The sequence below is a fragment of the Bufo gargarizans genome, chromosome 10, assembly GCF_014858855.1.
Source record: "Bufo gargarizans isolate SCDJY-AF-19 chromosome 10, ASM1485885v1, whole genome shotgun sequence".
Lineage (NCBI taxonomy): Eukaryota > Metazoa > Chordata > Amphibia > Anura > Bufonidae > Bufo > Bufo gargarizans.
The window spans coordinates 117,936,230-117,946,217 of NC_058089.1; positions in this window are offsets into that span (position 1 = coordinate 117,936,230).

The following is a 9,988-nucleotide window of genomic DNA, read 5'->3' on the forward strand; positions in this document are numbered from 1 at the left end:
GACGGAAACAATAATTGGCGACTTTTGTGAAGTGACAACAGGGACATTTTGAGAAGCGATGCATTAAGTAATGATATTTTCATTGCTTCTAAACATGAAAATAGACCCCAAACCATCTACAATAATACAGAAACCATAGCCCAAAAACTAATCCTGGTCCTAGAAACTCTAAAAAAATATAGACCCAGACCAAGCTCATTAAACACAGACTCCCTTAAATAAATATACAGATCAGACCCCCCTCCAGGCCCCAGACCACTCACTTAAAATAAATATAGATCCCAGACGAAGCTCTCTAAACTAACAGAGACCCCATACTAAACTCACTTCTCATTCCTGTAGTTTGCAGGGTACTCCCAGGGTGTTGCTCTGTCTTGGCGCTCAACTGCAGAACCCCTTTAAAGAAGACCTGTCACAACAAGCTGACAGCTCCAAGCTATAGAGCAGGAGGAGCTGAGCAGACTGATATATAGTTTTGTGGGAAAAATATTCAGTAAAACCTGTATTTATTTGCTTTTTCCACTTCCTGTGAAGAGCTATAGGTACAGGGGAGGGGTTATCAGTGACTGACAGCTATCTCTGCCATGAACCAGGGAGGGGGAACCCACTGTGCCACGCATCCTACCTCCTCTAAGGGCGTTGTCTAAGTGAACCCCTCATTCTTCACAGTACCCCTGATGGTGGGAATAGACTTTCCTGAGGGAAACACCAGGTCGCTAGCTCTTGAGGAGGATTGGCACATGAGGCAGGTGGTCCAGGAGATACCCGAGCAAGGTTCCAGAGGTACAGACGTAGTCAGCAGGCGAGTCGTAAACAGGAGCAACAGTGCAGGACCGAAGGAGGAGGCAGAGGCAAAGTCAGACAGGCAATAGGTCAGGACAGGCGGCACAGGTCAGGCAATCCAGGTTGGTGACAGGAGAGTCAAGGCAAGCAGGCAGGGATCAAACAGGTAGCGGAGTCCAGTAACACAAGCATGGGTCAGGTACACAGGAACACAAGCAGAGAAATCAGCAACCTTTGCAGGACACAAGGACCTTGACACTCAGGCATCTGGGAAGGGCGCTGAGCCACTTATATATGTGCAGGAGGGCTAGGATTGGTTGGCGAGGCCACATGATCTAACCCAAAAAGCACAGGAAGTGACACGCGCTGGCTCTTAAGAAAGTGCTGTAGGGAAGAAACAGCAAGCATGCTGTGGCCAGGGGTGAAAAGAAACTGTGGAGCGGATCCCAGAACAAACAGTACCTGCAAGGACAGAGCCCAGGACTGCAGTGGTGAATGGGGAAGCACAGGCAGCAGATCACCGCTGAACACGGCGCCCAGGACCGCGGCGGTAATCAGGGGAACAATCTCTTATATACACCGTGCTATCAGTCACTGATAACCCCTCCCTCCTGTACAGATAGCTGTTCCCTCCCAGAAGGTAGAAAAAGCAGAGGTATAAATGTATAAATTACAGGTTTTAGGGTCCATTCACACGTCCTGTTTTTTTTCATCCTGAAAAACGGTCCGTTTTTTGCGGATCCGTTGTTCCTGAAAATGTTTCCGTATGTCATCCGTTTTTTGCGGATCCATTGACTTTGTATTGTACCAGGATCCGATTTTTCAGGACAAGAATAGGACATGTTTTATATTTAAACGGACATGCGGAACGGAACAACGGAAACGGACAGCACACATTGTGCTGTCCGATTTTTTCCAGGACCCATTGAAAATGAATGGGTCCAGATCTGGTCCTGATCTGTTCCTGAAAAAACGGAACAGATCAGGAAAGAAAAAACGGACGTGTGAATGGACCCTAACTGAGTGTTTTCCCACAAAGCTGTATATCAATCTTCTTGGCTCCTCCTGCTCTATAACATGCGGCCTGCAGATTGCATGCATTTTGTAGTAACAACCTCTTTAAAGGGAACCTGTCACCGGGATTTGGGGTATAGAGCTGAGTACATGGGTTGCTAAATGGCCACTAGCACATCCGCAATACCCAGTCCCCATAGCTCTGTGTGCTTTTATTGTGTATAAAAAGCTATTTGATACATATGCAAATTAACCTGAGATGAGTCAGAGCTTGAAAATATGACTCTTCTCTGGTCACACAAGTAAGATATGACTCTTATGTTAATTTGCATATGTATAAAATCGTTTTTTTTACACAATAAAAGCACACCGAGCTATGGGGACTGGGTATTGTGGATGTGCTAGCGGCCATCTAGAAACCCATGTCCTCAGCTCAATACCCAAAATCCCGGTGACAGGTTCCCTTTAAATCAAATGCCCTACTTGGTCATATTAAAGGCTTTATCTGTTTACGACACACGCTTTTTGTTAGAATGAGCCTCCTGTGCTAAGCTTATCTCTAAGTGCCCTACTACTGGACTTCCAGTGTTCAGCTAAAACCTATGTGAGAAGTTATCAGCAAATGTTCAGTACCCTTGCAGTTTCACCTTAGGGAAAATTAAGCATTACCCAGTGCACATCGACAGCTGTGGTTCGTCTGTGTAAGACCTGAACATCTTGATTTGTCTAGAATGAATAATGCTGTTTGTAGCCCCTCTTCACTTTGTCCATTAGATGAGGACTCTGAATATGAGTTCCTAATTATTAATTCAAATTTCCTATTTAGGTATTTAAAGTGTTTCCTAAACCAGATAAACTTTCTAACATTATTTAACCACATACAACCATCCACTGCAGAGAGCCACTGCAAAACTTTCAAGGTTGTCTATTAGATTGAGTTCTTTACTGCCAACTGTGCTGGCATAGACAAGACCCACGTCAAGTTCCTCTGTGATCAGCTCTTTTTATGATGGGACAACCTCTTGGTTTATGTCTGGTTGTTTCAGTAAGGAACAATACAGATTTTTGTCTTATTCTGTACTTGTGTATACCTTTTGGAAATTTTTGAAGAGTAGACACACTCTTCCAAGTTTGACTCCTTTGCTGTACTTACCATTCTTCTCACTTCTACCCCTCTCCCCTTTTATTCTTTAGAAGTACTATATAAACCTGTCTCTGTTCCTATTATCAGTTACTTATATACTTCTTTTTCATACATGCAACTCACAGGTGGTGTCCAAAACTACGAATGGATATGACAAGGAAGTGGCAAAAGAAATATCAGAGACAGGAATAGACCAACAAATAATTATCCGAATTGGGTCTGATGAAACTGTACAAAATGCTGGAGACTACTTGTTCAACAAGAAGAAAAATACAAATCGTCCTAAAGTCTTACTGGAGTTTGTTGTAAAATCAGGACAATTCAAACTGGTAAAACTGGAAGGAACTGACACAGTACATATAACTGAAAATACCAAAATCTCTGTGGTTGGACATGGAGGTCAGAGAGAGGGTCGAGTGTCTGTGGGTGGGGAAACATCAGAACAATTGGCAAAAGTTATCCTAAAGCTTCGAGAACCCTCATCCCAAGTTCACTGGCCATCTGGTTTACACAAAGTAGAAGAAATCAGCATAGTCTCTTGTGATGTTGGTGCAGGAGAAGAAGGTAAAACCTTTGCCAAAGACTTTTTATTAGGCCTGGATAATGCAAGATTATCTGTGGGTTCACTCTCTGTTCGCACAACAAAGACCATAGTGCAGGAAGATGGGAGCAAAGTGACTGTTGATTTTGATGATCCAGAGCATTGGGGCAAACATATCCCCGATCACAAGCGTAAATTCTATTTAGGTAAGAATAAGGATCTCATAGAACTGAGCAACACAAAGGAAAGAAATCCAGAATGGATAGAAAGTCAGAGCATAGGCAATGAACTTGACCCTTTAGGTCCAAGGACTATGGAAAACAACCCCCTATTCTACTATGACAATGGGGTTCTCTACCATATTGAAGATGAACATATTGGTCAAGGAATCGATGAGACTGTTAGAGGATTGTTTAACACAGAAGGTCAACATGTCGACACTCAGTCTTTAGATGTATATTATAAAATAAGTATTGATTTAGATATAGTGCATGAAACAAATGTCCAGGTCCAAGTTGTAGATGGACTAGAGAGTCTAAAAAATAATATCCAAGACATCATAGACAGTTCTAATGACATAAGAAGGCAAAAGCTGATAGATAAAGCTAATGTACTGAAAAAGAATGGAATTACAGCTGACAATAATATGAATCTGAAAGAAACATGGAAAGTTCTCTCAAATCTAAGGAATAACAGACAAATTAGACTAATTTATAATGACATTCAAAACACTTTAGGAAAACACATTTAAATACTATCGCTTTAAGGACTACATCTACCGCATCAACCTAAAAGACTTTTATGTTACCTTATATGGAACAACTGATGAAAATCTGTTAGAAGACTCGGATAAATCTGTTGAGTTTTGTGACCTTAGAAATAAAGATCATGTAGCATATCCTGACATGAAAGATATGATAAATACTAGATCATTTACAAGCATGGCACAAAAATGGGTAATGAACAACCACAACAATATAGGTGAAATAAATGGATATGACGGGATAGCTGTCCTCGCCACTCATATTTCTGAGGCTGTTCGGAATCCCAAAATGTTTATGATAAATCGCCTCCTGTGGGATGTGGAAGCATCGTGGGGACAGTTTCGTTACAGAAACCCCATGACAAGAGGAGATACATGGAAAGGAAACCATGCAGCTATAGGCCTGAGTTATGAGACCTGCTGATCATGACATGAATGAACAAGTTGCACGGGAAACTACAATTGCTATGAAGCTTTGGCTAACCAGAAAATACAGAGAAATGTATTATGACTACAAACCTGAACGTCTACCAGAACCAATAGAAATTTCATCAGATGAGGCCAAAGTAAACATTAGACGTGAATGTGAAAGGCTTCCTCTATATGATTCAATAATTGATGTGAACTGCAGAAAGCGTCCAGGGCAATTATCTGAAGATCTTCCAAGTTATTTTCACGACCTGGAAGAGCGAGCAAGAGGAAAGAGCTTTAGAGACAGAATTACATTTAAAAATTATGGAGGACAAACAGCAACTGGTGGAGACGTTGTCCAATAAAATAAAGGAACAAGTCTCTGAAGACTTTGCTAAGAATTGGAGAGTTAAGTCAATAGAGAATTATGAAAGTGGCACTAAAGCAGTAGTAGAAGATATAAAAAATCCTTCAGTGACATTAGATCTTTTTCTCCCTGGTGAAATCAGATCATTAAGGTCAGAAGAAGTCTTACATTCCTATTTCAATGATATTTCCGGTTACAATAAAGTCAATCATGGACTTGCAATCTATGGGACCCTAATGGGATTTCAAGGAGCCAATCAGATGTTTGCTGAAGGACGAAAGTGGGAAGGAGGAGTGATGCTGGCCCAGGGCGTTCATGGAGTAACAGAGATGACTGGTATAAATTCAGCAGTTAATAAAATTGCTGGAAATATTGCACAGAAATCCATCTCCCAGATATCTACCGGGCTTGAGGAAGCTTCAGCAGTAAAGTTCACAAGCGCTCTGGCTGAAGCTGGTGAATTAGCTAAAGCAGTCCCAATTCTATCATTAGGATTCACTGTGTTTAATATATATGAGGATCTCCACCAGGGCACTACAACTGGGATAGTAGATGCTGCTCTTGATGGTGCAATATTTATAACCGCTCTGGCCGGTCCTGAAATGCTTCCAGTCACTGTGGTCTTGAGTATTGTCCGTCTAGCTATTGACCCAATGTACAATGAAATAAAACATGAATTGGACGCTTTACCCCCTGATGCCAGTGTAGGCGACAAGTTTGTGGCTGTGGTCAAGGGAATTGGATTAGCCCTAAGAGACATAGGGAATAGCTTTGTACAAATATGGGAACAAATAAGTATACCAGGTGTAATTTATAATGTGTATAACCTTGAACAAGAGCACAAAAGGCTCCATGGACATCATACACAACTTGCAAACAGCTGAGAACTACTACAAAATCTTTAGATGAAAGCGATGGAGACGTGTGTCACAAAAGGATAGACTTCACTCAAGGGGAGAAATCTGCCTATGGAGGAAAGTTACACGTTGAGTTAACAGACCACAGTTCAGTGATCATTACATTAACCGATCCTCTTACGTCCAACAGAATTGTGAAGGAGATTCCCTTTGAAAAGGACTGTGAGTTGGTGGATCTAGTTATGGGGATTGGAGAAGGTGTGAATATTAAACTGACACAGAAAACGGCCACCTTGCTATGGTTCATTCCCGTGAAAACAAAAGATGTTATTTCTTCTTGACACCAGATGACAAATCTCTGCATGGTACATACGTGGGCAATTCCAAACCTAATCGATTCTATGCCGTGCAGCAGAATGTAATCGAAGGACTTTCTTACACCCTGGACAAATACCACTATGAATTATATGGCAATGACGGCAATGACATTTTCTATTTAGGGCCTCAGAAAACCTTTGTCCATGGTGGAAACGGTCAGGATGTCTATTATATCCCGAACAACGCGGGACAAACTGAGATCTGTAATCAGGCAGATGATAAAGAGATGGACCTCCTCATTTTCCACATTCCTCTTCGACAAATAAATGCAAGAAAGGTAAAAAATGACCTTAAGCTTTTCAACAACAATCTTCATGAAATCCTGATAAAAAACTGGTTTAGTGGAGAAGAATATAGACATATGAGCTTTAAGAGCATGGACGGGGCTCTCTTTAAGGTTGGGGAAGTTAAGTTGAATGGGATTGTTCCTTTGGAGCCTTACACGTTGGATTTTTCTAGTAAAGATTCAGGTGCACAGATTTCCCTTGAAGATCCACTTTGGGAGACAGTGGTCGCAGTTATTGGCAGTAACCATAGTGACAATATACAAGGGAATCACCTCAATAATGTTCTTCAGGGAAGAGGGGGTAAAAATGATCTTGCTGGAAGAGACGGGAAAGACATGTATATTATCCAAGAAAAGCAAGACTGTGACACCATTAATAATTTTGCTAATGATGACCTGATAGATATAGTAGAGTTGCCGGGAAGCTATGCAGACCTGAGGGCTGCCATTGTTCCCTTGCGGTCTCTGAAGATTTGGGATTCCAAGGGAAAGACGTGTGTTATCATGAAGGATTGGAACAGAGGGTGGCAATGGCAACACATCATACTGAAATCCAAAGATTTTGTGTTGTTCCAGATCACAAACACATCAAAGCCAGAGTTGATTCCACTGATATTAGACTATAGTGACTCTACGGACGGGATAGACGTTGACTTAAATTCCATTCCTGGAAATGAAAATATAATGACTGTGATAGGCTCCTCGCATTATGATAATATCAAAGGGAATAATAAGCCGAATTTCATTCAGGGAGGTAAAGGGGGAGGAAGACTTACCGGAAGAGGAGGAAGTGACACATATGTCATCGACTGTAAGGAAGGTGAATTCATTATAGATAACTACTCAGAAGATGACACCATGGATATTCTTTTTATCAAGGAGAAATACAGCTCACTAAAATTTAATACAATAGTTCAGTCAAGTTACTTTGATATAAATGTTAGGAAAAATCTTAGGATCAGTGTTAATTCCACCTGCGACATTACACTATTAAATTGGCACTCATCAGAAAAGTACAGACATTTACAAATATGGACGGAGGATGGAATTACATTCAGCATTCCCAGGGGAAGCATTCCTGTGATATTTGCCGTAGACAACTCTAGAGATACATTACCGATCAGTGTCATAGACACTAGGTCAGGTATATATGAAGGAGCAACTAAGGTAATGGGTCCTCCTAGATTCATTAACATATACGGAAATGGAAAAAACAATTATATTGACCCGGAGACACGGGGAGCATCAATGACAGGTGGAGAAGGCAGCGACACCTATGTACTGAGAAAACATTACGAAGGCAACTATGAAATTAACAATTACGCGGAAGATGAAAAAGTGGATTTTTTGATACTTGATATCAACTATAAAGATATTCAGTTCAAAGTGGGAAATAAATTTCAGAACGTACAAATCAGTGCTCCACGTGTTGCCCGATGGCAATGTCGTCTATTAATGTTTGTCAAAAGTAAGAATCAGAGACATTTGATAGTTAAGACCAATGATGTGTGGTTCACCTTCTCTGACAGTTTGGAGATCCAGCCACTATTTGTTGATGAAAGATCCATGTCTACTGATTTACACCTTGATCTTTCTAGTAAGAGTCTCCACTCTGTACCAACTGTATATGGATCTCTCCAGAGAAGAAACTTCATCACTGGAAATTCTTTGAATAACACAATAATAGGGGGAAAGGACATTGATGTACTGTATGGTCTAGAAGGAAATGATGTTCTCCAAGGTTCTCGTGGGAAAGACTATCTTTCAGGAGGAGCTGGTGATGACAAGATTCATGGAGGTGAAGGGAATGATCTCATTTTAGGTGGTGAAGGTGATGATGCTATCTACCCTGGCCTGGGGGCAGACACAGTATATGGGGGTTCAGGATCAGATACATTATTATTCTTTGGAGATCATGGCAATGAAACTGGGGTATATGTAAATCTGTATCTTGGATATGGAGCTGGCTCAGATGCTGAAGGCGACCTCTACTCTGGAATGGAAAATGTAGTGGGCACCAGTTATGATGACATTTTGATAGGAAATTACGATAGTAACTACATCAGAGGTGCAGGAGGTAACGATCTTATTCAACCATTGGGTGGTTATGACTTTCTTCAGGGAGGAGAAGGAGAAGATATCTATAATCTGATAGATGCTACAGGAATTAAAATGATTGATAATTTTGCCAGTGACGGGAAAGCAGATGACATTTATGTTGATGATTATGTGCAATTAGAAATCAGTCAACAGAGATCCCAAGATGACCTTCACATAACCATTAACTATAAAAATGATGAAGAACTTAAAGTCATTGTGAAAAACTGGTTCAAGTCAGAAAAATACAGACACCTCACTATAAAGAAAATTTTAAAAAGGGATGTGACACGTGGAATGATACCATGTAAGCCAGAAGAGGGAGTCATGAATGCTATACCTGTGATGTGCATTGCTTTTTCAGATTAGACACAATTTTGTATACTTGTTCTTTAATGTGCGGAGTATTGATGTTGGCAATGAGTTGATTTAACATGAAAAAATACATTTTTCCAATATTGAAAATGTGACATCTTGCTTTCTGCTTTAATGTTTTAAACTATTCCAAGATTTCAGATCACTGACTTTGAGGTGACCTCTGTTCTATTGGAAGAAATTATAATTCCAACCAATTAGCCAGGTAAAATGAAACTCTCCTGCTAGCTATTATCAATAAAACTAACAGTGGCAGAAAAGAGTGTATTAGTTTTATTTGTGCCATGTAGCACCTCTCGAGTGCCCTATACCCAAATTTTCCTTAAAGGGATTGTTTCATCTAAGACATTGGTGGCATATCACTGGGAAGCATTCAGTCTGCAGCGATGTCCTTTCATTTTTTGTTGCTTTCTCTAAATAGTCAATATTAGAGTCACATGACTGTCTGTTGGCCGCCGTCTTATGGAAAGGATGCAGACAGCACAGAGCATTTGCCCAAGAGGAGGACATTGTTTATGAAACATAGCAATTTGTTCAACATAACATTGGTAAACAGTAGCCAAGAATTTGGCAAAACCCTTATTTGACATTAGTCCATAATCTCTCAAAATATCGACCAACCAACCAGAAAAAAGACCCAAATAACTTTTCTTATCTATACAGTAGACTTCTGTAAGTGTCAAGTGAGGCAGGTCCTTTAAGGAGCGCAAAATGAACCAATAGGGTTGTGGGATGTACACCTCATTAGATTTTTACTTCAAAACATAAAGTGATCTCCACATTCAGGGTGGCTAGGAAGTCACAAGTACAGCCTCTTAGAATTCTACGGAGCATGACAAATTAAATAGTGTCACTATTTAAAAATAACTATGGCAAAGTGTATGAGCTATGTGTGAAAAATGAAGTACAACCTTGATTCTTCCATGTGAATTAAGAGTTTTTCTTTTCCGGCATTGAGTTCCGTCACAGGGG